Consider the following 18,783-nt stretch of genomic DNA (forward strand, 5'->3'; position numbering starts at 1 on the left):
TATATATATATATATATATATATTTGGATTGCGCTACCAAGTTGGTTCTATTTGGTGTTGGTTTCAGTTGCACAAGAAGGTGAGGTGAGAGGTGTGAGCGTGTGAGGATATTAAGAGTGTTTGAACGAAACACGAGCGATGTGAGGATTTTGTTTTTTACTACTAACCAATTTTTGCAGGTACTATCATGTCAGATCAAAACAACACACCACCCCCTCACGAGGTAGAACTTAAATTCCAAATGCAAGCCATGACGAAGATGATGGAAAGAATGAATTTCGTGATGGGGAAAGTGTGTGACAGACTTGAGAATGTGGGAAAACATGGGAACATGGCTGGAACATGTACCCAAGACGTGAGAAAGGTTGGGGTTGAACCAAAATCAAACAATGGTAGTGGGGTCGAAAGGCCAAGGTGGGTTGATTATGCGGATTTTGAGGAGGACATTAATGATATTGGTGATGGTGGTTTTAAGGATGAGACCATAGGCCATCGGGAAGGTTTTCGACAGCCTAGAAATTGAAGGGATTTCATGTATTTTGATGAGGTGTTATGGCAAAAGAAAATGAGGATTCAAAAGGAGAGGTGGTATCAAAGGGAGAGAAATAAAGAGATTAGTGTTCTAAAAAATAAATCCAAGAGTCTATCCTGTATTCTAGGGGAGATGAAGCAAGAACTTGATGTGTTAACGGCATCAGTCAATACGTAACAAGCTTCAGAAAGAGAGGAGAAAATACGCTGCAATGATGATATACGAAATAGAACGGCTGCAACTTTCATCCAAAGTTATTAGCGACGATTGTTGGCAAGAAAAGAACTCCAAAGGCTTCAAAAGGAGGCCACATAATTGTCCATTCAACTTATTGGTGATTCGAGGACGAATCATCTTGAAGAAAGAGGGAATGATATGATCCAGGCAAGGTCAAATTCGGATTTTGATGTAAAACGTGCAACTATCCAGTTTTACGGCAACAATCATAATTCTTAATCCGACGTTGGATCAGGCTGAAAGTTTACGTGGAGTCTCTCTGACATGTTGTCCTACCTTGGGTTAAAATTTCAGGTTAATAGGAGTTTGGGAAGGCATATCAATAGGGGTCAACAGAGGTTGTACGAATTTTGTTATTTACTTCCTTTTGACTTGTGGACTTCCTATTTGACTATGATTCTTTTCCTAAAAGGATGTGGCAACTTATTTTGGGAATCTACTAATTCTATAAAGATCTTTAATGGGCTGCAACATAGTTTCCAAGTGTGGCGAGGATTCATAATTATTTCAGAATCCTTTTCTTACAAGGATTCTTTATTCATCCTAGCTACAAAAAGGAATGAAGATTTCAGAATAAATTCTACCTTCAGATCAGATTTCCTAGTCTGTTTGGGACTTCTTAATGGTGACAAATCTGATTCTAGCATATTTAGGATGGTAATTTTCGGATTTTTATTATTTTCTTCTTAGTCTTTGGGTTATTATTACTTATTTGGGTCAATTGTAAGTGGGTTTCATATAAGTCCACCTAAGGGGGGTCCATTAGGGTTTTTTTAAGTCTAGAGTTAGTATAAATAAAGGCATAACCAGACATGTAAGGTACGCAATTTTCAGATCAATAAACTTCTTTGCTGCACTCCTATCAAACCTGATTTACTTAGCTTTCTGGAAATTGGTGTCTTTACGTGTGGGTTGCATGACCATGTGATCACGAGGTTCGCATCACAAGTAGATGAATCCTTATAAGAAAAGGATTCTGAAACATTGATGAATCCTTGCCACACTTGTAGATTATATTGCAGCTCATTAAAGATCCTTGGGGAACTAGGAAATTCCCAAAACAACCTCCGACATCCTTGGAGGAAAAGGATCCTTGCCAAATAGGAAGTCCACATATCAAAAGGAAGTAAATAACAGAATTCGTATAGCCTGTTCTGACCTATATCGCAAGTCCTTTCTGAACATGGATTCACTTGAAAATGTACCCCAACATAGAAAAAATACCTCTGGAATCTTATGGTAAAGTTTCAGCTCGATCCAACGGTTGGATTTGAAGTTATGCTCAATAGCGTAAAACTGAACGGTAGAAACTCTTGCGCCAAAATCCGAATCTAACCTTGCTTGAGTCGTATGACAAGGCTGAACCGTATCATTCCCTCCTTCAAGAAGATTCGCACTCGAATCTTGAACAAGATTAGTAGCGATTTCATTGGCCTCTTGTTTAAGCCTTCGGAATTCCCTTATTGCTACCACCTTTCTCTAACAACACTGTATGGAAGTAGTGTTTGCCAAGAATTTCAAATAAGCACGCTGTACTAACCACTTGCGTACATACTTTTGAATCATAACGACAACGACTCTCCTTCATCTTTCATTTTTTTGGCATTATACCTCCTTTTCCCATGAAGCTTGAAGATCATAAAATAATCTTCTACACTTATCAACTTCTTGTTTGAAAACCCCCAAACCATGACTTTGTTTTTCGCATCTATGAGCTAGAATCCTCCTTTGTTCCCACTCCCTTTCTAAATATGACACAAATAGGAAAAATAGAAGAAGACGAAGAAGACACAACGAGAATAGAGTTTACGACTGGAAGAACACTGATTTAGACTCGAAATTACAGATCTGACTTTGGTTTGGACCAGAACTGATCGAAAACAAACAAATATGAAATTGATGAGAATGACTCAAACAACAACCAAATATCCCAAATATGATGATAATATACTGGAAGGAACAAAATCAACAGAAACAAAACAAGTTTTGAAAGACAATGCAAAACAAACCTGTTACAGCAAGACAAAACCTGATTCTGGAACCTAAAGAAAACGCAATCCAAATGACCTTGAATTTAATATATAGTATTAGAATACCAAGAAAACAACAAATGTCAGTTTGTAGGTCGTTCTATTATGTTACACAAACCCCGTGTATGATCAGTTTGCGGCAAAATTGAACCTCCAATTAAAACCTCAAGCAAACGATATCAAAATAAGACCAAATTTTATACATGTTGCTATCTCACCCTTAATAGACATAAAATGGATTTTTAATTGATTCTGAGATGATTTTCTTATGGTTCACTAAGAATAGTGTTTCTACGGCAGAATTGAACTCGAATTAAAACCTCAAGGAAATGATATTGAATAAAGTCCAAATTTAATACATGGTGTGATATCACCCCCAGTAAACAGAATATACTGGAAGTAACAAAATCAACAGAAACAAAAATTTTTTTGAAAGACAACGTAAAACAAACCAAGAAAACAACAAATGACCTCTAATTTAAAATATAGTATTAGGATACCAAGAAAACAACAAATCTCAGTTTATACATCGTTCTATTATGTCTAGGTACCCAAACCCTGTGTATGATCAGTTTGCGGTAAAATTGAACCTCCAATTAAAACCTCAAGAAGCCGATATCAAAATAAGTCCAAATTTAATAGATGTTGCGATCTCATCCCCAATACACAGAATATAAAGTTTTAATTGATTCTAAGGTGGTTTGCTTATGGTTAACTAAGAGTAGTGTTTCTACGGCAGAATTGAACCTCGAATTAAAACCTGAAGCAAACAATATCAGAATAAGTCCAAATTTGACATATGATGCGATCGCACCCCCCAATAGACTGAATATGAAGTTTCAATTGATTCCAAGGTGGTTTGCTTATGGTTCACCAAGAGTTGTATTTCTACGGCAAAAATTGAATGATACATCAAATTTCAACTAATCCCTCTCTCTCTCTGTTTTTTTTTTTGTAATATACTAATATGATTAGACACAGTAACAAGATGAAATATAATACACAGTAATCATATCTTTTATTTCATTTCGTCCACAATTCGTATGACCTTGTATTGCTACTTGCGAAATTGTAATCGTTGTTTTGTTTTACTTTGTTTTCAGTATATTTATTGATTCTTGAGTCTGAATATTATAATTAGAGTACGTTGCGAAGGCTACTGACTTCGATTTGTTGATTTCAGTTCCTAAAGAACCAAAAGAAAGCAAATTGTGAAGTAAAAGGCATAGTGAGCTTATTAGAGTGAAAAGCCTTGATTTTTTTTTTTTGTGATACACAAGAGGTATGAGGATATATTTTGTGCTACTAACCAAATTTTACAGATTCAAAGAATGTCTGAAAACAATGATTCAGCGAGACAAAACGCTGACATAGCTTTCCAATTACGAGCCATAGGCTAGCAACTTGAGCTGTTATCTAGGACGTACAAGGATCTGAAAGATGAGGCAAATTTGATAAAGCAACAGAATAGTGGGGCTCATCGCCGAAGAAATACGGTCCATATGGCCGTACGGAATGTCAGATCTGATTTTGAAGAGTTTGTTGACGAAAACACAGATATGGATGAAGATGACTATGATTTTGCATCTGCTGGCCAAGGAATCAGGTCTGGGCCGAACAGGGCGAGGAGGAATGTGAATTTTCGTGGCATAGGCACTTATCGATGCGAACCTCGTGATCACATGGTCACGCAACCCACAAGCAAAGACACCAATTACCGAAAAGCCAAGTAAATTACATTTGATAGGAGTGTGACACAAAGATGACTTGTAGTTAAGCACCAGCACTATTGGAAACGGAGACCCCCACTCAACGAATATTGATTCGCGAACAAGAAGTATAAGGATGATGCCACGAAGACAGTTGTTCTTCGATAAGTCGTTCCTTTTGAGAACCAAGGAAAGGAGATTATCTCACCAACACATAATAAGTGCAACAAAGAAGTTTATTGATATGCAAATTACGTAACCTTACATCTTTGGTTATGCCTTTATTTATACTGACTCTAGACTGAAAGAAACCCTAATGGATCCCCTTTAGGTGGACTTATATGAAGCCCACTTACAATTGACCCAAATAAGTAATAATAACCCCAAAAACTAAGAAGAAAATAATAAAAATAATAAAAATCCGAAAATTACCATCCTAAATATGCTAGAATCAGATTTTTCACCCTTAAGAAGCCCTAAATAAACTAGGAAAAATCTGATTTGGAAAAGTTGTGTTGCTTACCACCTTTGATGTTCTCGATTAACTTAGAGTTCCTTGTTTAACTTGGACAAATAAGAAAACAAATTTCCTCCTTTGTTGCTAATTGAATTACTTTCCTTCCTAAGTTAGGAAAAGCATTAAATAGTCATCCCCTCTTTAGGAATAATATATGGCCAACTTCTTTACTTAATTAGGAGAATAAACTGCTGACTTTTTATCCTTGTAGCATTAGGAAAAAAACAAGCCTAACAAGGCTGATATTGGGCAGGACACATAAACCTCTTATTCCACATGAATTGGGCTCTTCTTAGACCTGAACTAGATGAATTAAAGGCTGTCCTTCATGCTCCTTAAATGTCCCAAGCCCCTCTAGGTCCATTTTGCTACATATATTCTGAACAAGCTCATTCAATGCTTCTTTAAGCTTCTTTGCCCTAGCTCTTGTGATAGGCCCAACTGGCACCTTCAATGGGTCGTTGGCATGATTACGCTTGGTGTTGGGCTGATCCGCATCTTCCCCTCTCTCTTCAAAAGGATTCGACCTCGAATCATCACCTACATCAAACAGAGTAAGATCAGAAACATTAAAGGTAGCACTAACACCATACTCACCTGATAAATCAATTTTATAAGCATTGTCATTGATCCTCTCAAGGATCTGAAATGGCCCATCTCCTCGTGGTTGTAGCTTTGATTTCCTATGGGCTGGAAATCTCTTTGTGCGCATATGCACCCAAACCAATCGCTGGGCTGAAAGACAACATGTTTGCGCCTCTTTTTGGCTTTGGTCGCATACACACGATTCCTCTTTTCAATCTGTTGCCGCACACTCTCATGGAGTGTCTTCACCACCTGTGCTTTACGATTACCATCCAAACTAACCCTTTCATCATCAGGCAAAGGAATCAAATCCATTGGAGTGAAGCCGTACTATCTCTCTAAAGAACAAATCAGCAATGTTAGTTGCATCATTAGTTTTATGACATGGAATGAAGTGTGCTATCTTTGAAAACCTATCAACAACTACAAAGATGGAATCCCTACCCCGTTTTGACCTAGGTAAACCTAAGACGAAGTCCATCGAAATGTCTACCTATGGTTCTTTCGGTACAGGCAAAGGGGTATACAAGCCATGTGGTTGAGTCCTAGACTTTGCTTTCCTACAAGTTATGCATTTATCAAATATGTGTTGCACATCTTTTTTCATTTTAGGCCAATAAAAATGCTCATGCAACACATCCAAAGTCTTAACAACACCAAAATGCCCCATCAACCCGCCTCCATGTGCTTCACGTACAAGCAATTCACTCATAGAACTTAATGGAACACACAAATGACTCTTTTTAAACAAATATCCATCAAGTCTATAAAACTTTCCAAAAGCCGAAGTTTCGCAAGCATTGTAAACATTAGCAAAATTACTATCATCCTTGTACAATTCTTTTATGTGTTCAAATCCTAGAAATCTAGCATTCAAAGTAGATAAAACATACCTGCGCAAAAGTGCATCAGCCACAATGTTTTCTTTCCCTTGCTTATACATGATCACATATGAAAAGGTTTCAATAAATTCAACCCATTTGGCATGTCTCCTACTGGATACTGCCCCATTAATTTTTTCGCTAAAATACGCAATGGGCCTCAAATCCTGCATTAACACAGCTCCTATACCAATACCTGACGCATCACATTCAACTTCAAAAGCTCTCGTAAAGTCTGGCAAAGCTAAAACTGGCGCCGAACAAAGTTTATCTTTCAACAAATTAAAAACCTTATCCTGTTCATCATTCCATTTGAATTGAACAGACTTTTTCACAATTTCAGTTAAAGGTGCAGCAATAGTATTAAAATCCTTCACAAACCTTCTATAAAAACTAGCAAGTCCATGAAAACTCCTTACCTCACTTATCGATTTTGGTGTAGGCCACTCTCGGATGGCCTTAACTTTCTCCTCGTCCATCTCGATACCCTGCGCAATTACGACATAGCCAAGAAACATAATTTTTTCCATGCAAAAGGTACACTTCTTAAGATTAACATATAATTGCTCACTACGCAACACACTAAGTACATTACGCAAATGATCAAGATGCTAATTTAAGTTCTTGCTATAGATCAAAATGTCATCAAAATACACAATAACAAACTTATTTAGTTTTCTGCGGCAGAAACTAATAAATGTCTTTTTGAACGACTTTTGTTTTATGCAACTAATATATTTTGGATAGAAACCAAACAAAATAACAATTTTTTTTTATATGCTGCAAAATCAAGGAGAAGAAAAAATTGGACACTAATGAAGTTTTTGCGGAAACAACAAGAAACGAAAAATTTCAGAAGGATATAACCTGATTAATGGAGCCAAGCTCTGATACCAAATGATGCAACCTCGTGATCACATGGTCACGCAACCCACAAGCAAAGACACCAATTCCCGAAAAGCCAAGTAAATCAGGTTTGATAGGAGTGTGACCCAAAGATAACTTGTACCTAGGCACCAGCACTATTGGAAACGGAGACCCCCCACCCAACGAATATTGATTCGCGAACGAGAAGTATAAGGATGACTCCACGAAGACAGTTGTTCTTCGATAAATTGTTTTCAGTCCTTTTAAGAACCAAGGAAGGGAGATTATCCCACCAACACACAATAAGTGCAGCAAAGAAGTTTATTGATATGAAAATTACATAACTTTACATGTTTGGTTATGCCTTTATTTATACTGACTCTAGACTTAAAGAAACCCTAATGGACCCCCCTTAGGTGGACTTATATGAAGCCCACTTACAATTGACCCAAATAAGTAATAATAACCCCAAAAACTAAGAAGAAAATAATAAAAATAATAAAAAATCAAAAATTACCATCCTAAATATGCTAGAATCAGATTTGTCACCCTTAAGAAGCCCTAAATAAACCAGGAAAAATCTGATTTGGAAAATTTGTGTTGCTGGCCCCACCTTTGATGTCCTTCCAAATTTGTGTTGCTGGCCCCACCTTTGATGTCCTTGATTAGCTTGGAGTTCCTTGTTTAACTTGGATAAATAAGAAAACAAATTTCCTCCTTTGTTGCTGATTGAATTACTTTCCTTTCTAAGTTAGGAAAAGCATTAAATAGTCCTCCCCTCTTTAGGAATAAGATATGGCCAACTTCCTTACTTAATTAGGAGAATAAATTGCTGCCTTTTTATCCTTGTAGCATTAGGAAAAAAACAAGCCTAACAAGGTTGGTATTGGGCAGGACACATCAACCCCTTGTTCCACATGAATTGGGCTCTTCTTGGACCTGAACTAGATGAATTAAAGGTTGTCCTTCATGCTCCTTAAATGTCCCAAGCCCCTCTAGTTTCTTTAAGCTTCTTTGCCCTAGCTCTTGTGATTGGCTCAACTAGAGCACCTCCAATGGGTCGTTGGCATGATTACGCTTGGTGTTGGGCTGATCCGCATCACTTATGAAGATATGGATGGGGACTTGGACACCTTTAAACTGAAAATTCCTAACTTTCAAGGTAAAAACGATCCTGAGGCTTATTTGGAGTGGGAGAAAAGGGTAGATTGGATTTTTGATTGCCATAGCTATTCTGAAAAAAGAAAGGTGAAATTGGTGAAAATTGAGTTTACGGAGTATGCATTGATTTTGTGGGATCATATTGTGATCAGTAGGTGGAGGAATGGGGAGCGACCCGTTCAGACTTGAGGGGAGATGAAAGTCTTAACGAGGAGACAATTTGTGCCAAACCACTATTACAAAGACTTATATCTGAAGCTCCAAGGTTTGAATCAAGGTTATAAGATAGTAGATGAATATCACAAAGAGATGGAGATAGCAATGATTCGGGCCAATGTTGTTGAGGATAGAGAAGCCACCATGGCTAGATTTCTTAATGGGCTGAATTAGGACATTGCCAATTTGGTTGAGCTACAGGACTATGTGGAGCTAGAGGACTTGGTTCACATGGCTACGAAGGTGGAGAGACAACTTAGGAAGGGACATGCTCGGCCAGCGTTTAATTTGGGTTCTTCATCATCTTGGAAGCCGAATCTAAAGAGAGAGGGTATTGTCCAATCGAGATCCTTTGTTCCTTCTAGAACTGAACCACCAAAGGCTAAAGTTGATGTTCCTACTGATGCCAAAGGGTAAATCTGAAACTCAACTTAAACGTACTCGTGATGTTAAATGTTTCAGGTGTCAGAGACATGGACATTATGCTTCAGAGTGTCCAAACAAGAGAATCATGATGATTAGAGATAATGGTGATATGGAATCTGAAAGTGACAGATCTGATTGTGAAGGCATGCCACCATTGGAGGATAGTGATGGGGATGAGTTAGCATTACCGGTTGAGGAGTCCTTGGTTATAAGACGAACACTTCAGGTTCAGGTCAAGGAAGATGAAACTAATCAACAAAGGGAGAACATCTTCCATACGCGTTGTTATGTTCAAAGCAAGGTGTGTGGATTAATTATAGATAGTGAAAGCTGTGTTAATGTTTGCAGTAACACCCTTGTTAGTTAACTGAATTTGTGTACTGTTAAGCATGCTAAACCATATAGATTGCAATGGCTGAATGATAGTGGTGAAGTTAAAGTGACTAAACAAGTTGTGGTTCCATTTTCGATTGGCAAATATGTTGATGAAGTTCTGTGCAACGTGGTACTAATGCAAGCAAGTCACATCTTGATGGGGAGACCATGGCAATATGATAGGAAGGCAATTTATGATGGGGTTAAAAATAGGTATACCATTGTAAAAGATGGTAAAACCATCACTCTTGTACCTCTTACACCCAAACAGGTGTATGATGATCAAATAAAGCTAAAGAGTGAGCATGAGGCGATGGGGAGAGAAAATCATGGTGAGGAACAAGGGGAGAGAAGACCATCAGATTCGGCTAGAACCCAAACCACTACAACCCATTCGGCCACCCATCCAAACACAAACAAATATTCGGCCAACACTCCAAACAAATCAGACCATTCGACCACTACTCAAAAACACCGAAACCTAGCCGAGAGTGGAGGTAAGACAAGAGGAGTGAAGAAAGTCAGGAAGGGTAATGAGAATTGTGTGGAAAAACTAAAGAAACAACCTAGTTTTTTTTTGCTAGAGAGGGTGAGGTCAGATTTGCATTTTTCACTAACAAGCCAATGATTTTACTTGTGTACAAGGAGGCTTACTTTAATAGTAATGATCTTAATCATATTATGCCTAGTGTTGCTATTTATTTGTTGTAGGAGTTTGATGATGTGTTCCCCGACAATACTCCTAGCGGATTACCACCATTGAGGGGGATAGAGTATCTGATTGATTTCGTACCTAGAGCTTCAATTCCTAACCGACCAGCCTATAGAAGCAATCCTGAGGAGACAAGAGAGCTTCAAAGGCAAGTTGATGAGCTGATGGAAAAGGGATACATTCATGAGAGTATGAGCCCATCTGTTGTACTCGTGCTCCTTGTGCCTAAGAAGGATGGGAACATGGAGGATGTGTGTTGATTGTCGAGCCATCAACAATATAACGGTAAAGTATAGACACCCCATTCCTAGGCTTGATTACATGTTAGATGAGTTACATGGATCCTGTATTTTCTCTAAAATTTACTTGAAAAGTGGATACCATCAGATTAGGATGAAAGAAGGTGATGAGTGGAAAACAACATTTAAGACGAAACATGGTTTGTATGAATGGTTAGTAATGCCGTTTGGACTTACAAATGCACCTAGTACAGGTATAACATTAATGGATAGGCTACAGGCTAGAGAAAGAGAGAGAGAGAGAGAGAGAGAGAGATAGAGAGAGAGAGAGAGAGTGGTGCTGTCGGAGCTACATCTACTCCGTCCACCGTTGGATTGTTCTCATTTCTGACTATGTTGTTCCTTTCAACCTTCTCTCAACATTGACCGAACGGATTTGTTATCCAATCAACGAGGTAAGAGATATTGATCTCGCAATATTTCTACTATTCTGCATTTTCAGTTCTGGAACTATGAAGAAGTGGTAAAGTTGCAGCATAGTGAATGGATTGTCATAGACATGAAGGCCTTTGCCATATGTGAAGATTAAATCACAGTTCTTTGGAAAAAGTTTCATTTTTTCTTGCTAGTTTCAGAGTGGTTTGTCGTAGCTTGATCTCCTTTGTTCACCGTTGGATCGTTACCATTTTTGAGTATGTTGTTCTTCGGAACCTACTCTACATCTTGACCGAACGGATCATTGTTATAATCAGTGTGCTGGGAGATATTGGCCTCGTAATTCTGTAATTCTCTCCTTCCTTCATGAACTATTCTGCATGTTGTTGTTTATGAGTTAGGTTGCTGTTATTTCTGAGTTTAGGTTGCTTCTTGGACTCAGTTTATATTCTTAGAATTTTGTTCTCTCTAGTATTTGTATGCTACCATAATGTCTCTATGTTCTTCTGTGGAAAATGTTCCAATGGTTAGCTCTAACATTGAACAACACAATCAAGTTAAGTCTGGACATACATTAAGATTACAATTGCAAGATATGTTGAATAGCCATGGGATGAGGATTTCTCAATTTCAAGCTGATTCTGATGTTAGTATAGAGAACCACTCTACTGTCCAAGCTTCTAATGTTGTTCCAGAAATGAACCATGTGTTGGGTTCTAAAGTTGATGAGGTGAAGGTAGGGTCTCATCAACAAGAACAACTAAAACCTAGACCCAAATTGAATTTTTTAACTGCTTTGAAGGGTTCTGATGTTGATGACAATGAGGGTAGCAAGACCCTTGGCATTAGTTCAGTCCGTAATCTGCACTTTGCTCCCCCTACTACGACGGATGGTCGTGTGACAGTAGCTCCTCCACTTGATGTGTTTGAAGATGGCTGCGAATTTTGGAAATCCACCCTAGTTGGTCATTTTGTGGGGCAGAAATTACCGTATCCCGTGGTTAATTCTATTGCCAAAAGAATATGGAGCTCCTACGGTCTATCAGAAGTTTTGTCTTCGGATAACGGTTTCTTCATCTTCAATTTTGATTCTGTTGATCATGCCACTAATGTGCTGGAAAGAGCCCCATGGCACATGGCCAACAGGCCTTTGGTGCTTAAACGTTGGCAGCCGAACATGCAATTTTTGAAAGATGATTTGGCCAGAGTTCCGGTATGGGTTCGGCTGTATAATGTCCCTCTCGAGTATTGGACTATTAAGGGGTTGAGCTGTGTAGCGAGTGCTGTTGGAGTCCCCCTTCATGCGGATCATACGACATTGTTGCGTAAAAGGCTTAGTTACGCAAGAGTTTGCGTTGAGATAGATGCTTCGAAGACGTTGGTTAAGGAATATGATCTTCGCTGTCCAAATGGGTTATTCATAACAATTTCAGCTGAGTACGAATGGATACCGTCGAAGTGCAGTAATTGCAATGTCTTTGGACACACCACAGCGCTATGTGCTACTAATAACATTGATAATCTTAAAGTGGTGGCAGAGGGTAAGAGGAATCTAGGAGCTATGAACTCTAAATCTGCGGATAACAAGCAGAATCAGTTTCAGTGGCAGGTAGTTGGTAAACGAAACAAGGGTTCTGTGAGTGGGGAGAATGCCCCCTTGGCATCTAAAGTGGGTAATTGTAATGAGAATGGTTGTTCAACATCTGGTATAAATATGTCTGATTGTAAGATGATTGATCATGCGGCATCAGATGTGCACAAGGCTGTTTGTCATGAAGATGAAAATCCTTCCTCTCCTCTTGCCTTGAAGAGTTTACGAGAAGATATGAATCAGGAGCAAGGGGCTGCAAGTACTGCTTTAGATCAAGATATGGACGCAATAGGAGGTGATACAGATGGGGAACAAACCGATAAGGAGTCAACATCAACGATCCTGACAACCCCTCAAACCCTGAATTCCACCGAAAGGGAAACTGTTAATCAGTTAGCTATTAAGGCTAGAGACTCTCTAGAGAAAAAGAAAAAGGGTTCAAAAGCCTCTTCAAAGAAGCATAAGAAATCTGGCTCCTCTCCAGGAGGCACGTCAAGGTAATCTTTGTGTTGCTGTTTGTACTCCTCTCTATTTTCCTATGATTATTGGATGTTGGAATATTAGAGGTTTGAATGATCCTATAAAGCATTCAGAATTGCGTCGGCTCATCCATCAAGAGAGGATAGCTCTTTTTGGTCTGGTTGAAACTCGAGTTAAAGACAAGAATAAAGATAATGTTACTCAACTTCTTCTGCGTTCTTGGTCCTTCTTGTATAATTATGATTTCTCTTGTCGTGGGCGTATTTGGGTTTGTTGGAATGCTGATACGGTGAAGGTGGATGTTTTTGGAATGTCAGACCAGGCTATTCATGTTTCTGTCACTATATTAGCTACCAATATCAGTTTCAATACTTCAATTATTTATGGAGACAATAATGCTTCCTTACGTGAGGCATTATGGTCTGATATTGTGAGTCGTAGTGATGGATGGGAGTCAACCCCGTGGATTCTTATGGGTGATTTTAATGCTATCCGCAACCAGTCGGACAGGTTAGGAGGGTCTACTACGTGGGCTGGTACTATGGACAGATTGGATACATGTATTCGAGAAGCGAAAGTAGATGATCTTCGGTATTCAGGTATGCATTATACTTGGTCGAACCAATGTCCTGAGAATCTGATTATGCGGAAACTAGATAGAGTGCTTGTCAATGAGAAGTGGAATCTGAACTTTCCATTATCGGAAGCGAGATTTTTGCCTTCGGGTATGTCAGACCATTCTCCTATGGTGGTAAAGGTTATTGGCAATGATCAGAACATAAAGAAACCATTCAGATTCTTCGATATGTGGATGGATCATGACGAGTTCATGCCCTTGGTGAAGAAGGTATGGGATCAGAATTCGGGGGGTTGTCCAATGTATCAGCTGTGTTGCAAACTAAGAAAGCTAAAGCAGGAATTGAAACTTTTCAATATGGCTCACTTCTCCAACATTTCAGATAGAGTGAAAGATGCAAAAAACGAAATGGATAAGGCTCAACAGGCTCTGCATACAGCGCATGCGAATCCAATTTTGTGCATGCGAGAAAGGGATGCTGTTCATAAATACGCTTCTACCGTCAGGGCTGAAGAGAGTTTTTTCAAACAGAAGGCAAGGATACAATGGCTTAGCTTGGGGGATCAGAATACTAGCTACTTTCACAAATCAGTAAATGGAAGACAGAATAGGAATAAGCTTCTATCACTTACAAGGGAGGATGGAGAGGTTGTCGAAGGACACGAGGCAGTCAAATCAGAAGTAATTGCATACTTCCATCGTGTGTTAGGAGTTGATCAGATGCCTAGGGTTCTGAACGAGGAAGTGATGGAATCGGCAATTAACTTGAAACTGTCTTCAACGCAACAACATGTACTCGCAGAAGATGTAACAAGGGAGGAGATTAAGCATGCTATGTTTAGTTTGAAGAACAACAAAGCCCCTGGTCCGGATGGCTTTAACGCAGGTTTCTTCAAAAGAATGTGGCACATAGTTGGGGAAGATGTAATCAACGCTGTTAGATCCTTCTTTCAGACTCGTAGAATGCTTAAAGAAATGAATGCTACATCCATTTCCCTTATTCCTAAAGTTGCTAATCCTACAAGGTTGACAGATTTTCGTCCTATATCTTGCTGCAATACAGTGTACAAATGCATCGCTAAGATTCTAGCTGGGAGAATCAAAGTTGTTTTGCCATCCTTAGTTGGTCCATATCAAACTGCTTTTATCTCAGGACGGAGAATCAGTGATAACATTCTTTTGTCTCAGGAACTAATGAAAGGCTATCATAAATCTACGGGACCTGCTCGTTGTGCTATGAAAGTTGATCTGATGAAGGCTTATGACTCGGTGCGGTGGGATTTCGTTGACGCTATGTTAATAAAAATGGGATTCCCTAGAACAGTCATTGATTGGATCATGGTTTGTGTTACATCATGTCAATTCTCTATCAACGTCAATGGTGAGCTTGCAGGTTACTTTCAAGGGGGAAGAGGGCTGAGACAAGGGGATCCATTGTCCCCATATTTGTTTGTCCTGTGTATGGAAATCCTGTCGGGGCTATTCTGCAAGATGAGTGCCAACCAAGAATTCAAGTTCCACTGGAGATGCAAGAAGGACAAAATTTCTCATCTTTGTTTTGCTGATGACTTGATGATTTTTAGCAACGGGGATGTAAACTCAATTCGTATGATCAGAACTGTGCTCACAAAGTTTCAAGATCTATCAGGCCTGTATCCAAATCCAAACAAAAGTGACATCTTCTTGAGCGGTGTGTTAAATGCTGAGAGGGAACAAATTATTCATATTCTTGGGTTTAGAGAGGGGGAGCTCCCTATGAAATATTTGGGAGTACCTCTTCTCTCGTCCAGACTAAAGGCTATTTATTGTAAGGGCCTCGTCGATCGAATCACCTCTAAAGTTCGACATTGGACTTGTAGAGCACTCTCGTATGCAGGACGGGTACAACTGATTAATTCAGTCTTATTTTCCATACAGGTCTATTGGGCATCTCTCTTTCTCTTACCTGGGCAAGTAATTAAAAATGTGGAGCAAATTATGAAATCCTTTCTTTGGTCAGGTTCAGATATGAGAACTACTGGGGCTAAAGTGGCTTGGGATCAGGTTTGTCTTCCAAAAAAGGAGGGGGGGCTAGGAATAAAAAGCATAACAGAATGGAACAAGATTTCTTTGTTGAAACACATTTGGAACCTGTGCAATGACTCAGATGGCTCAATATGGTCTACTTGGATCAGATCCAATCTGTTGCGAGGTAGGAATTTCTGGACAATCAAGACGCCACAGAATTGCTCTTGGGCTTGGGGAAAGATTCTAAAGCTCAGATCCTTAGCATGGCCGAAGATGAAGTACATCATAGGAGATGGAATGACAACCTCTCTATGGTTTGATAATTGGCATCCTCACAGCCCACTCGCGGATTCTTACGGGGAAAGATTCATCTATGATTCAGGTATGGCCAAGAACGCGAAGGTGAATGTGCTAATTCAGAACTCAGAATGGAAAACTCCTACCACCCAAGCTATTGGCTGGCACCCCATTATAGAAGCTATTCCTTCCAATTCTAATCCTAAGATGGGGCAAAAGGATGAGATAGTTTGGTTGGACTCGCCAAATCACAGATTCTCGGTCAAAGTAGCTTGGGAACAACTAAGACGTCATCGTCAGATGGTTGAATGGCATGACATTGTGTGGTTCAAGAATGCTGTTCCAAGACATTCATTTCTTCTATGGATGGCCGTCCAACAGAAACTCACAACTCAAGATAAACTTCATCGGTTTGGTATACATGGTCCTAATAGATGCTCACTCTGTCTCCGCAACAATGAGGATCACAACCACTTGTTCTTTGAATGCTCCTATACTAAAGCGATCTGGTGGGATGTTTGTGACAGATGCGACATTCCAAGAATGACAAAAGGCTGGGATGAATGGATTCGATGGGCCACTGTCTCTTGGCATGGCAAGAGTTTCGTCAATTTTTCTCGTAAACTGAGTTTTGCAGCTACAGTGTATCATGTATGGCAAGAACGGAATGCAAGGATCTTTGCTGGAATGTCTAGAACTCCGAATTTGGTCCTTAATCAAATCGAATGTATCATTCGTGATAAGCTTGATTTGATGAGGAATGTCGTACCAACAAATGAAAACACAAGGATCCAACGAGCTTGGAGGGTGAATACCATAGATTCTTAATCTGTTAGTTAGCTGGTTGTACTGGTTTCCCTAACGAATCTAGTGAGGTTTCAGTTTTACGGTCGGTGGCTAGCCTGTAGCCATCTGTTGTTTTATGTTTCTGTTATCATTGTAAATCTGGGGTATGCCCCTTATAATGTTTGTATCTTCTTCTTTTAATACATACGTCAACTTACCAAAAAAAAAATGCACCTAGTACGTTTATGCGTTTAATGAATCATGTGTTGCGTGCATTCATAGGCAAGTTTATGGTTGTGTATTTTGATGACATTCTGATTTATAGCAAGAACTTAACTGAGCATCTTGATCATTTGCGAAATGTATTTAGTGTGTTGTGTAGTGAGAAATTATATGCTAATCTTAAAAAGTGTGCCTTTTGCATGGAGAAAATTGTGTTTCTTGGCTATGTTGTAACTGCACAGGGTAACGAGATGGATGAGGAGAAAGCTAAGGCCATCTGAGATTGGCCTACACCTGAATCGGTAATTAAGGTAAGGAGTTTTCATAGGTTAGCTAGTTTTTACAGGCGCTTTGTGAAAGATTTCAGTACAATAGCTGCACCCTTGAATAAAGTTGTTAAAAAGTCAGTTGGGTTTAAATGATGGGAGGAACAAGAATTGGCTTTTGTTCTTTTGAAAGAGAAATTATATTCTGCACCTGTTTTGGCTTTACCTGACTTTACGAAAGCATTTGAAATAGAATGTGATGCATTTGAAATGGGAATAGATGTTGTTTTGATGCAGGATCGGAGACCTATTGCATATTTCAGTAAGAAGTTAAGTGGAGCGACCTTGAACTATCCCACTTACGACAAAGAACTCTATGCATTGGTAAGAGCACTTGAGATATGGCAGCATTACTTGTGGCCAAAAGAGTTCGTAATCCATTCGGATCATGAGTCCTTGAAACACTGAAAGGATAAGGTAAGTTGAATAGAAGACATGCAAAATGGTTGAATTCATTGAAACCTTTCCTTACGTAATCAAGTATAAGCAAGGTAAAGAGAACATCGTCGCTGATGGACTTTCCCGCAGGTATGTTCTTTTACACACCATGAATACTAGATTGCTAGGCTTTGAATATATGAAGGAATTGTATGATAATGATTCTGATTTTGCCGGGATTTATAATGCATGTGGACATTCATCTTCTAGTAAGTTTTATTTGATGGATGGTTATTTGTTCAAAAAGAATAGATTATGTGTTCCTGCTAGTTCTTTGCGTGAATTGCTTGTTCATGAAGCACATGGGGGTGGTTTAATGGGTCACTTTGGGGTTGCGAAAACCTTGGATGTATTGCGTGAGCATTTCTATTGGCCAAAGATGAAAAGAGATGTGCAACAAATTTGTCAACAGTGCATTGCTTGTAGAAAGGCAAAATCTAGACTACAACCACATGGACTATATACACCATTACCTGTGCCTACTGAACCTTAGGTAGATATCTCTATGGACTTTGTTTTAGGTTTACCTAGGTCAAAGAAAGGTAGAGACTCTATTTTTGTTGTGGTTGATAAGTTTTCTAAAATGGCGCATTTCATTACATGCAATGAAACGGATGATGCATCTCATATCACAGACTTGTTCTTTGGGGAGATTGTACGTTTGCATGGCATTCCTAAGAGTATAGTGTCAGATCGTGATGTTAAATTCCTTAGCTACTTTTGGAAGACCTTAGGGGAAAGTTGAGAACTAAACTCTTATTTTCGATAACATGTCATCCTCAAACATATGGATAAACTTAGGTAGTGAATAGAACATTATCCCAACTTTTGCGTGCTATAATTTAAAAGAATTTAAAAATTTGGGAAGAATGTTTGCCTTTTATTGAGTTTGCTTATAATAGAACTGTGCATTCGACCACTGGTTTTTCTCATTTTGAAATTGTTTATGATTTTAATCCACTAACTCCTATGGATTTAATTCCTTTACCTTTTGAAGAAAGGGTAAGTTTAGATGGTGAAAAGAAGGCAAAGATGGTGAGACAACTCCATGAGGGAGTTCGACTGCAAATAGAGAAAAAGAACAGACTTTACGTTTCAAAAGCAAATAAGGGACGTAAACTGGTTGTTTTCCAACCC

General features: G+C 39.0%; 1 pseudogene; it reads left to right on the forward strand.

Annotated features, from left to right (window-relative positions):
• The first annotated feature begins 4,301 nt into the window (after positions 1 to 4,301).
• Positions 4,302 to 17,163, forward strand: LOC127904532 (uncharacterized; annotated as a pseudogene).
• The last annotated feature ends 1,620 nt before the right edge of the window (positions 17,164 to 18,783 follow it).

Source organism: Populus trichocarpa, chromosome 17 (genome assembly GCF_000002775.5).
Source record: "Populus trichocarpa isolate Nisqually-1 chromosome 17, P.trichocarpa_v4.1, whole genome shotgun sequence".
NCBI classification, from domain to species: domain Eukaryota; kingdom Viridiplantae; phylum Streptophyta; class Magnoliopsida; order Malpighiales; family Salicaceae; genus Populus; species Populus trichocarpa.